The sequence below is a fragment of the Siphateles boraxobius genome, unplaced genomic scaffold (assembly GCF_051911475.1).
Source record: "Siphateles boraxobius isolate OS27281-9 unplaced genomic scaffold, OSU_SipBor_1 208, whole genome shotgun sequence".
NCBI lineage: Eukaryota > Metazoa > Chordata > Actinopteri > Cypriniformes > Leuciscidae > Siphateles > Siphateles boraxobius.
In genome coordinates, this window is record NW_027508820.1 from 610,001 (window position 1) to 622,500 (window position 12,500).

The following is a 12,500-nucleotide window of genomic DNA, read 5'->3' on the forward strand; positions in this document are numbered from 1 at the left end:
TCTCGTCTGATCTCGGAAGCTAAGCAGGGTCGGGCCTGGTTAGTACTTGGATGGGAGACCGCCTGGGAATACCAGGTGCTGTAAGCTTTTTTGATTTAAAAAAAAAAAAAAAAAAAAAAGAGTCCCTGAGCTTCTTCAGAAAGCCTTTAAAAGTCTCTGAGATTCTTCAGAGAGCATGAAAGAGTTTGAGTTTTTTCAAAAGTTCTTCTTACTTTAAAAAAAAGACTCACTGAGCTTCTTCAGAAAGCCTTTAAAAGTCTCTGAGATTCTTCAGAGAGCATGAAAGAGTTTGAGTTTTTTCAAAAGTTCTTCTTAGTTTAACCTGTTAACCTTCAAGGCCACTTTTGAAAAATCCCCAGAAATGGCATACCCAAACTTAAACAGATACAGTTCATGAACCCTTTGCACTAAAAGCACAAGTATGATCTCATTTGAAAGCTGACACCTAGTAGTTTATTGTAAATGTAGAAATAATTATTGTCATAATGAAAAAAAAATGTTTAAATAGCTTCAAAGTTTTGTAAAGTTATTAGAAATTTACTTTTATGAAACATCTTCATAAAAATAAAATTGAAGTTGGCCCTGGAGGAATCTAGAAATGCACTGCAGCTAAAGCCATATGTGTGACCATTTTATATTTAAAATCTGAAAATGATAAGTCTAAAACTCTGTATTTAGTTAAATGTTTTTCAAGATCATGTCAAATTACTTTATTTTGATTAGACTCTAAAATGCAAACTGATGTTTAGTCATCTTCTGAGTCATCTAATCAGTCTATTGTCTCTATTATTTTGTGGTGCAAACGAGCCCCATTCAGAGTCAGTCTCTCCCTGCACACATTTACACCTCTCCAGACTGGTTATGGCTCTAAATATGCATTTCTTTTGTCTGCATTATAGCTACTAACGACTGGCTATTCACAGGCTATTCATAGGGTTTCAAACCCTAATTTCTTTTATCAAAGTTCTCACTAAATATTTGAAACTGGTATCAAATGCACTGAAACATTTCAGTAAGCATTCCTATTTAGAAAAAAATCATAAAACAATAACTGCTGGTGGCAGGTGCACCTGGGCTAGCTAGCATGTTAGCTTAGCACACCATCAATACACGACCATTTATGAGATTAAAACCATGTTTGTGCTCCAAACTTACTTTATAACGCAAGTCGAGTGTTTTAAATAATCTTCTGTGATCTAATTTGGCTTCAGATAAAAAAAAAATCCGACAGAAAATGTATTATTTATAGTGTTCTGCACGATGATGAAATCTATATCGATTAGCATTACATTATAAATATAATCTATTATTATGAAATACCTGGCATGGCTTGAAGAACACAGGTAACTCAAATATCATTGCAATCATGTTTATTGTCTTCAAAACATCTTTATCTGCATGTTACAGCGATCTCTGTCAGCTACTTTCTGTATCAGTGACGTCCTGGAATGTCACATGACTATGGGTCTTCTTCGTGATCCATATATGGACTGTTATTGTGCATATAGCGCCCTCAGGCTATTGGTATGAATTGAAAACACAGCACATCTCAGTAAGAAGCGATCATAATGATTACATCGACGCATTTGGGTATAAATTCAACAAATATTATTCCTGTCTATAGAAGTATGATGTGAATCTATGAGAATATATCAATATTTCTCCAAGTCTGCACATTTTTGAGCTAAAGCCCTGAGGGACGATGTTTTGCGAATCGCTGTCATGACGACAGCTTGGAGTGTTTTTTATGAATGGACCAGCTGACGCTCATAATTCATATTAAAGGTATCGACTCATTTTTTCATTTCATAACTCCTGACACAAATTAAGACATAACTGTCACTATAAGTTTCTCAGAATACAATAGTGGTCAAATACTGAATCTTGAGTATTATATCTTTTTAATGATGTATAGTTTGTCAAGGTATAACATTAAATCTGATAGTAAATTTGAACTAAATAAAAAAAAAACGCTTCAGTGCGCCGACGCTCTGGAAACGGTTAACAGGTTAAAAAAAAAGACTCACTGAGCTTCTGCAGAAAGCCTTTAAAAGTCTCTGAGATTCTTCAGAGAGCATGAAAGAGTTTGAGTTTTTTCAAAAGTTCTTCTTAGTTTAAAAAAAAAGACTCACTGAGCTTCTTCAGAAAGCCTTTAAAAGTCTCTGAGATTCTTCAGAGAGCATGAAAGAGTTTGAGTTTTTTCAAAAGTTCTTCTTAGTTTTCTTCATTAATGGTCTAACCTTTTAAATAGCCCAATTTTGGCAGCAGTTTTCGCTTACGGCCATACCACCTTGGTCACGCCCGATATCGTCTGATCTCGGAAGCTAAGCAGGGTCGGGCCTGGTTAGTACTTGGATGGGAGACCGCCTGGGAATACCAGGTGCTGTAAGCTTTTTTGATTTAAAAAAAAAAAAAAAAAAAAAGAGTCCCTGAGCTTCTTCAGAAAGCCTTTAAAAGTCTCTGAGATTCTTCAGAGAGCATGAAAGAGTTTGAGTTTTTTCAAAAGTTCTTCTTACTTTAAAAAAAAGACTCACTGAGCTTCTTCAGAAAGCCTTTAAAAGTCTCTGAGATTCTTCAGAGAGCATGAAAGAGTTTGAGTTTTTTCAAAAGTTCTTCTTAGTTTAACCTGTTAACCTTCAAGGCCACTTTTGAAAAATCCCCAGAAATGGCATACCCAAACTTAAACAGATACAGTTCATGAACCCTTTGCACTAAAAGCACAAGTATGATCTCATTTGAAAGCTGACACCTAGTAGTTTATTGTAAATGTAGAAATAATTATTGTCATAATGAAAAAAAAATGTTTAAATAGCTTCAAAGTTTTGTAAAGTTATTAGAAATTTACTTTTATGAAACATCTTCATAAAAATAAAATTGAAGTTGGCCCTGGAGGAATCTAGAAATGCACTGCAGCTAAAGCCATATGTGTGACCATTTTATATTTAAAATCTGAAAATGATAAGTCTAAAACTCTGTATTTAGTTAAATGTTTTTCAAGATCATGTCAAATTACTTTATTTTGATTAGACTCTAAAATGCAAACTGATGTTTAGTCATCTTCTGAGTCATCTAATCAGTCTATTGTCTCTATTATTTTGTGGTGCAAACGAGCCCCATTCAGAGTCAGTCTCTCCCTGCACACATTTACACCTCTCCAGACTGGTTATGGCTCTAAATATGCATTTCTTTTGTCTGCATTATAGCTACTAACGACTGGCTATTCACAGGCTATTCATAGGGTTTCAAACCCTAATTTCTTTTATCAAAGTTCTCACTAAATATTTGAAACTGGTATCAAATGCACTGAAACATTTCAGTAAGCATTCCTATTTAGAAAAAAATCATAAAACAATAACTGCTGGTGGCAGGTGCACCTGGGCTAGCTAGCATGTTAGCTTAGCACACCATCAATACACGACCATTTATGAGATTAAAACCATGTTTGTGCTCCAAACTTACTTTATAACGCAAGTCGAGTGTTTTAAATAATCTTCTGTGATCTAATTTGGCTTCAGATAAAAAAAAAATCCGACAGAAAATGTATTATTTATAGTGTTCTGCACGATGATGAAATCTATATCGATTAGCATTACATTATAAATATAATCTATTATTATGAAATACCTGGCATGGCTTGAAGAACACAGGTAACTCAAATATCATTGCAATCATGTTTATTGTCTTCAAAACATCTTTATCTGCATGTTACAGCGATCTCTGTCAGCTACTTTCTGTATCAGTGACGTCCTGGAATGTCACATGACTATGGGTCTTCTTCGTGATCCATATATGGACTGTTATTGTGCATATAGCGCCCTCAGGCTATTGGTATGAATTGAAAACACAGCACATCTCAGTAAGAAGCGATCATAATGATTACATCGACGCATTTGGGTATAAATTCAACAAATATTATTCCTGTCTATAGAAGTATGATGTGAATCTATGAGAATATATCAATATTTCTCCAAGTCTGCACATTTTTGAGCTAAAGCCCTGAGGGACGATGTTTTGCGAATCGCTGTCATGACGACAGCTTGGAGTGTTTTTTATGAATGGACCAGCTGACGCTCATAATTCATATTAAAGGTATCGACTCATTTTTTCATTTCATAACTCCTGACACAAATTAAGACATAACTGTCACTATAAGTTTCTCAGAATACAATAGTGGTCAAATACTGAATCTTGAGTATTATATCTTTTTAATGATGTATAGTTTGTCAAGGTATAACATTAAATCTGATAGTAAATTTGAACTAAATAAAAAAAAAACGCTTCAGTGCGCCGACGCTCTGGAAACGGTTAACAGGTTAAAAAAAAAGACTCACTGAGCTTCTGCAGAAAGCCTTTAAAAGTCTCTGAGATTCTTCAGAGAGCATGAAAGAGTTTGAGTTTTTTCAAAAGTTCTTCTTAGTTTAAAAAAAAAGACTCACTGAGCTTCTTCAGAAAGCCTTTAAAAGTCTCTGAGATTCTTCAGAGAGCATGAAAGAGTTTGAGTTTTTTCAAAAGTTCTTCTTAGTTTTCTTCATTAATGGTCTAACCTTTTAAATAGCCCAATTTTGGCAGCAGTTTTCGCTTACGGCCATACCACCTTGGTCACGCCCGATATCGTCTGATCTCGGAAGCTAAGCAGGGTCGGGCCTGGTTAGTACTTGGATGGGAGACCGCCTGGGAATACCAGGTGCTGTAAGCTTTTTTGATTTAAAAAAAAAAAAAAAAAAAAAAAAGAGTCCCTGAGCTTCTTCAGAAAGCCTTTAAAAGTCTCTGAGATTCTTCAGAGAGCATGAAAGAGTTTGAGTTTTTTCAAAAGTTCTTCTTACTTTAAAAAAAAGACTCACTGAGCTTCTTCAGAAAGCCTTTAAAAGTCTCTGAGATTCTTCAGAGAGCATGAAAGAGTTTGAGTTTTTTCAAAAGTTCTTCTTAGTTTAAAAAAAAAGACTCACTGAGCTTCTGCAGAAAGCCTTTAAAAGTCTCTGAGATTCTTCAGAGAGCATGAAAGAGTTTGAGTTTTTTCAAAAGTTCTTCTTAGTTTAAAAAAAAAGACTCACTGAGCTTCTTCAGAAAGCCTTTAAAAGTCTCTGAGATTCTTCAGAGAGCATGAAAGAGTTTGAGTTTTTTCAAAAGTTCTTCTTAGTTTTCTTCATTAATGGTCTAACCTTTTAAATAGCCCAATTTTGGCAGCAGTTTTCGCTTACGGCCATACCACCTTGGTCACGCCCGATCTCGTCTGATCTCGGAAGCTAAGCAGGGTCGGGCCTGGTTAGTACTTGGATGGGAGACCGCCTGGGAATACCAGGTGCTGTAAGCTTTTTTGATTTAAAAAAAAAAAAAAAAAAAAAAAAGAGTCCCTGAGCTTCTTCAGAAAGCCTTTAAAAGTCTCTGAGATTCTTCAGAGAGCATGAAAGAGTTTGAGTTTTTTCAAAAGTTCTTCTTAGTTTTCTTCATTAATGGTCTAACCTTTTAAATTGCCCAATTTTGGCAGCAGTTTTCGCTTACGGCCATACCACCTTGGTCACGCCCGATCTCGTCTGATCTCGGAAGCTAAGCAGGGTCGGGCCTGGTTAGTACTTGGATGGGAGACCGCCTGGGAATACCAGGTGCTGTAAGCTTTTTTGATTTAAAAAAAAAAAAGAGTCCCTGAGCTTCTTCAGAAAGCCTTTAAAAGTCTCTGAGATTCTTCAGAGAGCATGAAAGAGTTTGAGTTTTTTCAAAAGTTCCTCTTAGTTTAAAAAAAAAGACTCACTGAGCTTCTGCAGAAAGCCTTTAAAAGTCTCTGAGATTCTTCAGAGAGCATGAAAGAGTTTCAGTTTTTTCAAAAGTTCTTCTTAGTTTAAAAAAAAGACTCACTGAGCTTCTTCAGAAAGCCTTTAAAAGTCTCTGAGATTCTACAGAGAGTATGAAAGAGTTTGAGTTTTTTCAAAAGTTCTTCTTAGTTTTCTTCATTAATGGTCTAACCTTTTAAATAGCCCAATTTTGGCAGCTGTTTTCGCTTACGGCCATACCACCTTGGTCACGCCCGATCTCGTCTGATCTCGGAAGCTAAGCAGGGTCGGGCCTGGTTAGTACTTGGATGGGAGACCGCCTGGGAATACCAGGTGCTGTAAGCTTTTTTGATTTAAAAAAAAAAAAGAGTCCCTGAGCTTCTTCAGAAAGCCTTTAAAAGTCTCTGAGATTCTTCAGAGAGCATGAAAGACTTTGAGTTTTTTCAAAAGTTCTTCTTAGTTTTCTTCATTAATGGTCTAACCTTTTAAATTGCCCAATTTTGGCAGCAGTTTTCGCTTACGGCCATACCACCTTGGTCACGCCCGATCTCGTCTGATCTCGGAAGCTAAGCAGGGTCGGGCCTGGTTAGTACTTGGATGGGAGACCGCCTGGGAATACCAGGTGCTGTAAGCTTTTTTGATTTAAAAAAAAAAAAGAGTCCCTGAGCTTCTTCAGAAAGCCTTTAAAAGTCTCTGAGATTCTTCAGAGAGCATGAAAGAGTTTGAGTTTTTTCAAAAGTTCCTCTTAGTTTAAAAAAAAAGACTCACTGAGCTTCTGCAGAAAGCCTTTAAAAGTCTCTGAGATTCTTCAGAGAGCATGAAAGAGTTTCAGTTTTTTCAAAAGTTCTTCTTAGTTTAAAAAAAAGACTCACTGAGCTTCTTCAGAAAGCCTTTAAAAGTCTCTGAGATTCTACAGAGAGTATGAAAGAGTTTGAGTTTTTTCAAAAGTTCTTCTTAGTTTTCTTCATTAATGGTCTAACCTTTTAAATAGCCCAATTTTGGCAGCTGTTTTCGCTTACGGCCATACCACCTTGGGCACGCCCTAGTGGAAGCAGGAAGTGGTAGAGTCAGTGGAGAGAACAGGTGGAGAGTGTTTGTTTGGAAGATATTTTGAGTTTTGTGCTAAAACAACCCTTTATTAAACAAGGAATTGTAATTTTTGGAGTTATTTACTCCCCAAACGGCATTTCTGCTGTTTGGGGATTAGTACTTCTGGCACAGTGGAGGTGGGATTGCAAGCGGACAACATGGAAAAGGGAAGAGGAGTGGACAAGCGGAATGTGAGTGAAAATGGCGGTGAAGATGAACAAAGGAGAAGGAATTATGAGAAGAGACTAACAGTGCTGGTGGAGATAGAGGGAGAGGACAGAATAACCATGATGGAACTGCTGAAGAAAGTAAGAGAGGAATGTGGAGTGGTCATCGGATGCAGGTACAAAACTCCAAAGGAATATGAACTAACAATGGAGGAGGAGAAAGGAAAAGATAAAATATTGGATGGATTAAAGATAAAACAGAGCAGAATCATGGCGAAAGAAATAAACAGCACTGAGATGGTAGTTTCATTCCTGGGTCTGCCTACGTACATCCAGGATGAGGAAATAATGAGAAAGCTAACGGAATGGGGAGTGACGGCTGTCTCAAGAATAAAGAGGAGAATGTGGCCAGGGACTGATATAGCGGATGGGACCAGATTTTTAAAAGTCAAGTTCACTGATACGGTCAAATCCTTGCCATATTCCACAAAGTTTGACACAATGGGAGGTACGGAGCACTTCAGAGTCATCCATGACAGACAGGTGAAAGTTTGTCGCTTGTGCATTCAACCGGGGCACATAGTGAGAGACTGCCCAAGCTTCAAGTGCTTCAAGTGCAACAAGCAGGGACACTACGCACGGGAGTGTAAGGAGGGGAATTGCAAGGAGTGTCAGATGAGGTATGGACTGTGTGTATGTGAAACGCCGGCGGAGATGGGAGAAGAGAGCATCGAAGGTGAGCCATCAGATCTTTACGAGGTGGATGAGGAGGAGGAAAGTGAGGAGGGGGAAGGTGTAGCGGCTGGAGAAGAGGTGAGAAGTGGCACTTGGTGCGAAAAAGAAGGAAAAGGAGAACGGAGAGCTGCCGAGAGAGAGAGTGGTCGAGAGGAAGCGGTCTCAGGACTATGGCAGAGAGAAAGAGGAGGAAAAAATAAAGTTCTGGAACTAGATGAAGGGACACATTTAAGAGACGGAAAAGCAAAAATATTGAAAGAACGGGAGAGCGAAGAAGACAATGGAGAGATATCGAAAGGTGATGGTGAAAGTCAAGGTGCAAAAAGTATGAAGGAGAAGGATGAAGGAGGGAGGGGAGAAAAGGAGATGTCAGAGAACCCAGCATTAAACGTGGAGGAGGAAATGGACACAAGTGAGGAAAAGAGCATAAAGAAGAAAAGAAAGAAAAATGGGAAGGAGGAGCATACTGCAAAAAAGTAAGGAATTGGATTTACTGAAATGAGTTTGAGATTCCTTAAAACTATAATATATATTATGTGTGGCGTTATGAATATTGCATGCTTGAACGCCAATGGACTAAGAGATGTAAACAAGTTTGAGAAGGTGAAGGGAGTGCTTAAAGTAGACATAATATGTTTACAAGAGACGCATTGGTCGGAAGAAATAATGGGAAATATAAAAAAAGAGTGGGAAGATGACATTTTTGTAAACCATGGAAATCAAAAAGCTTGTGGTGTGGCGATTTTGATAAAGAGGGATAGAGTGTATAATGTACAACAAATTTATAAAGATGGTAAAGGAAGATTGTTAGTAATAGATTTTATGTTTCACAATGAGCTACTTAGGTTGATAAATGTTTACGCGCCTAATGTAGAAACTGAAAGAAAAGAAGTCTTCAAAGAAATTAAGCCGTTATGTAAAGGGAAATTTATAGTAATGGGAGACTTCAATGTTTGGTGCACAAGACTAGATGCATCAAGTAGTGCAAATTTTAAATCAGATGTGTCTAGGAAATATTTAAATGAATGGATGATGAGCGAGGATATAGTTGATGCTTGGAGAGAGGAAAATCCTTATAAAAGAGAGTTTTCTAGAAGGCAAATGGTGATGGGGAGTTTGAAGCAAAGCCGAATAGATTTATGTTTAATTAAAAGGGAAATGTTAGGATACGTGAAAAATGTGAAATATAAGTTTATAGGAATAAGTGACCATGCTGCTATGACAGTTAAGTTCGGTGTAAATACGGAAGAGAGAGGTGGGGGAGTGTGGTGTTTGAATGCATCTCTGCTAAAGGAAAAGGCATATAAAGAAAATATCAGCAAATGTATAAGGTATGAAATGGCAAACCCATTGTTTAATGAAAATGTGTGTGAATGGTGGGAAATAATGAAAGCAAAAATAAAAAAAAGAAGTGTTAGACATTCAAAACAAAGGGATTTCATGAGGAGGAGTAAAGTAGAAGCAATGGAAAATGCATTAAAGAAGGAAGCAGAGAAAATAGATAGGGATCCTAAGCACGGAAAAGAATGTTTTTTGAAGATAAAAGCAGAGATGGAGGAATATGAAAAAGAAAAAAGTAAGGGTGCAATAGTAAGGAGTAGGGCACAGTATGCTTTAGAGGGAGAAAGGAGTACAAAGTTCTTTCTGAACTTAGAGAAAAAAAAGCAGAGGAAAAATCATATTTTTGAGTTGGAAAATGAAAAAGGGATAAAAGTAACTGATTATGTGGAGATAATAAGAGTAGTAGAGTCGTTTTATAGAGAATTATTTAAGAAAGAAGGTGTAAAACAGGACTGTGTGGATGAGGTTTTAAATACTGTAAGTGCTAGGTTAAATGAAGAGGATAAAAGTATGTGTGAAAGAGATATAAGGATTGAAGAAATAAAAGAAGCAATAGAGCAAACAAAACCGAATAAAAGCCCAGGTGCAGACGGTCTAATACATGAATTTTATAAGACTTTTGTTGATATTATAGCACCAATATTGTGGAAGCTCTATAAGAGTATGGAAGAGAGAGGGGAAATGCCACAATCAATGGGTTTAGGAGTAATCACCATCTTGTACAAAAATAAGGGGAGTCCACTTAAGTTGGAAAATTATAGACCATTGAGTCTTTTAAACACAGACTATAAAATTTTAACAAAAGTATTAGCTAATAGAATAAAAAAGGTAGTAGGGACAATAATATCACCAAATCAAGCATACAGCATAATGGGAAGAGATATCACAGACACAATTAGTACAATAAGGGATGTAGTAGAAAGCATGGGAAAGGATGGAGAGGGCGGTTTGATTTTATCGATGGATTTAAATAAGGCGTTTGATAGGGTAGAGCACAGCTTCATGGAGCAAACAATGAGAAGATTTGGATTTGGGGAGAGGATTCTAAGGTGGATAAAGTTAGTATATGATAATGCTAAGAGTTGTGTGAAAATTAATGGGGTGTTAACTGACCCTTTTCCTTTAGAGAGGTCAGTTAGGCAAGGATGTCCATTGTCGCCATTGCTATACTCAATAACAGCAGAGCCTTTGGCAACACTGATTAAAGGAGATAAAGAAATAAGAGGAATTCAAATACCATATGGGGGAGTCAGCATTATTCATCAGTATGCAGATGATACCACATTTACAGTTAAGGACATAGAGAGTATAAATAGAATAAGGGAACATATGGGAACATACGGAAAAGCGTCAGGTGCAAAAATAAATGTAGATAAATCCGAAATAATGAGTATAGGAGGTGTGGATATAAAAGGGTCAGACACTCCCTTTAAAATAACTACAGAGTATTTGAAGATTCTAGGTGTAAACATAGGAGTAAATGTAAAAGAAGCTAGAGATGCTACGTGGACAGGAATATTAAATAAAATTAAACAAGTTTTACAATTTTGGAGACTAAGGGAGTTAAGATTAAGAGGCAAAGTAGTAGTAGCTAATTCATTATTGCTTACAAAATGTAACTATGTGATGGGGGTAATAGACCTACCAAATTGGGTGTTGAATGGAATTAAAGAGACAGTGAATATTTTTTTGTGGGGAGGTAAAGGAGTTAGAATATCAGCAAAAACTCTAATAGCGGATTATAAGGAGGGAGGCTTGAAGTTGATTGATTTAGAAGTTAAAAGAAAGGCAATAAGAGTGAAAGCGATAAAAAAATATCTATATGATAAAGTAGAGTATGGATGGAAGGGTTATATGAGAAATTACTTAGATAAAAGTGCAGGATGTGGTGAGGAAGGATTGTTCATGGCCTTAAAAAAACCAATGATTGAAAAGGTGCCATTATTTTATCAGGAAGTCTTTAGTGCATGGTCTGAGTTTGTAGTGAATGTGGGATATGAATGTGAGAATATAAATCAAGTGCATCATCAGCCAATTTTCTTGAATCCAAAAGTAAGGTTAGGAGGGAAAATGCTTTACAATAGATTGTTCATGAGAGCGGGTATTAGAAAAGTAAAAGATATGGCATATGAATATGTGAAGGGGTTCTTACCAAATAGGGCAATATATGACTGTGTGGTGGGATGGGATGATGAGATTGAACAAGCAAAAGTGGACCGTGAGTGTGAAAATATTAAAATAAGCCTGCCTAAGAGCTGGGTGGAAAGGATAGAGAGAGAGACTGTTAAAGTGGGAAATTGGGGAATTCCAGAAATGTACATTATGGAAAATAATAATAAGAAGTATTTGTCTGAGATAAATGTGAAAATGATATATAAGATGTTGCTGAAAAAGGAAATCAAAATGCCTGCATCAGAAGCTGTATGGACAAAACTATTTCCAGATTTGAATGTGAAGACAATTTGGAAGAACTTAAGGGTGAAATATAATGGACTGGATTGTGAGAACCTGGACTTTAAGCTCAGACATAATAGGATATACACAAAGGTGGTAATCCATCAAATAAACAAAAATGTGAAAAGGGAATGTGATTTATGTGGGACAGAGCCAGAGACCCTGATGCATATATTCTTTGAATGTAAAGAGCTTCAAGTGTTCCATGAAAAATTGAAAAAGATGGTCAAGGATGGAATGGGAAAAGATGTAACAGGGAATGAATGGAAAAAACTGTTTTTATTCGGTGAATGTATGAATCACAAAGACAAGAGGGTTAATTTCTGGAATTTTATGTTAAGTCATGCAAGATATGCAATATGGGTGAGAAGGAACTTGGCATATTTTGAAGGGAAGAAAGTGGATGTAATTGAGATGTTTAAAACTGTTGTAAGAAAGAATGTGTATCTAATGTGGCAATATTTGAGCAAAGAGGAATTTGAAAAGGCATTTGTGGATGAAGAATGTGGGCTTATAAGTATAGATATAAATAAAGGGTTAAGTTTATGTTTTTGAAAAGAGACAATGAGCTTGAATAATGGTTCAACATTTTATTTGGAATATTCTGGTGGATGAAGATTGAAGAAAATTAAGTTATGTTTTTTCCCTGTATGATTCATTGATATGTGAGATGAATTAGTGTTGGGGTTATAATGATTGGAATCATAATTTCATAATTGTTATGTAAAAAATTTTTGTTACTTTTTGATAATAAAAAAAAAAAAAAAAAAAAGGTCACGCCCGATCTCGTCTGATCTCGGAAGCTAAGCAGGGTCGGGCCTGGTTAGTACTTGGATGGGAGACCGCCTGGGAATACCAGGTGCTGTAAGCTTTTTTGATTTTAAAAAAAAAAAAAAAAAAAAAAGAGTCCCTGAGCTTCTTCAGAAAGCCTTTAAAAGTCTCTGAGATT

General features: G+C 36.4%; 7 non-coding genes across 7 annotated transcripts in view; all 7 read left to right on the forward strand.

The window, feature by feature from the left end:
- LOC143745832 (5S ribosomal RNA) overlaps nt 1–87 on the forward strand; it is a 119-nt gene extending 32 nt beyond the window's left edge. The window contains exon 1 of the ribosomal RNA XR_013206227.1: nt 1–87. This exon is cut by the window's left edge and continues 32 nt beyond it. This is a non-coding gene — a ribosomal RNA (5S ribosomal RNA).
- Nucleotides 88–2,273: 2,186 nt separating this feature from the next.
- On the forward strand, nt 2,274–2,392 carry LOC143746014 (5S ribosomal RNA). The gene has a single exon (XR_013206395.1). It is a non-coding gene; the product is annotated as a 5S ribosomal RNA (ribosomal RNA).
- A 2,185-nt stretch (nt 2,393–4,577) lies between these two features.
- LOC143746015 (5S ribosomal RNA) lies at nt 4,578–4,696 on the forward strand. Its single transcript, XR_013206396.1, has one exon. It is a non-coding gene; the product is annotated as a 5S ribosomal RNA (ribosomal RNA).
- A 496-nt stretch (nt 4,697–5,192) lies between these two features.
- On the forward strand, nt 5,193–5,311 carry LOC143745833 (5S ribosomal RNA). Its single transcript, XR_013206228.1, has one exon. It is a non-coding gene; the product is annotated as a 5S ribosomal RNA (ribosomal RNA).
- A 182-nt stretch (nt 5,312–5,493) lies between these two features.
- LOC143745835 (5S ribosomal RNA) lies at nt 5,494–5,612 on the forward strand. Its single transcript, XR_013206230.1, has one exon. It is a non-coding gene; the product is annotated as a 5S ribosomal RNA (ribosomal RNA).
- A 379-nt stretch (nt 5,613–5,991) lies between these two features.
- LOC143745836 (5S ribosomal RNA) lies at nt 5,992–6,110 on the forward strand. The gene has a single exon (XR_013206231.1). It is a non-coding gene; the product is annotated as a 5S ribosomal RNA (ribosomal RNA).
- Nucleotides 6,111–6,280: 170 nt separating this feature from the next.
- LOC143745837 (5S ribosomal RNA) lies at nt 6,281–6,399 on the forward strand. Its single transcript, XR_013206232.1, has one exon. It is a non-coding gene; the product is annotated as a 5S ribosomal RNA (ribosomal RNA).
- The last annotated feature ends 6,101 nt before the right edge of the window (nt 6,400–12,500 follow it).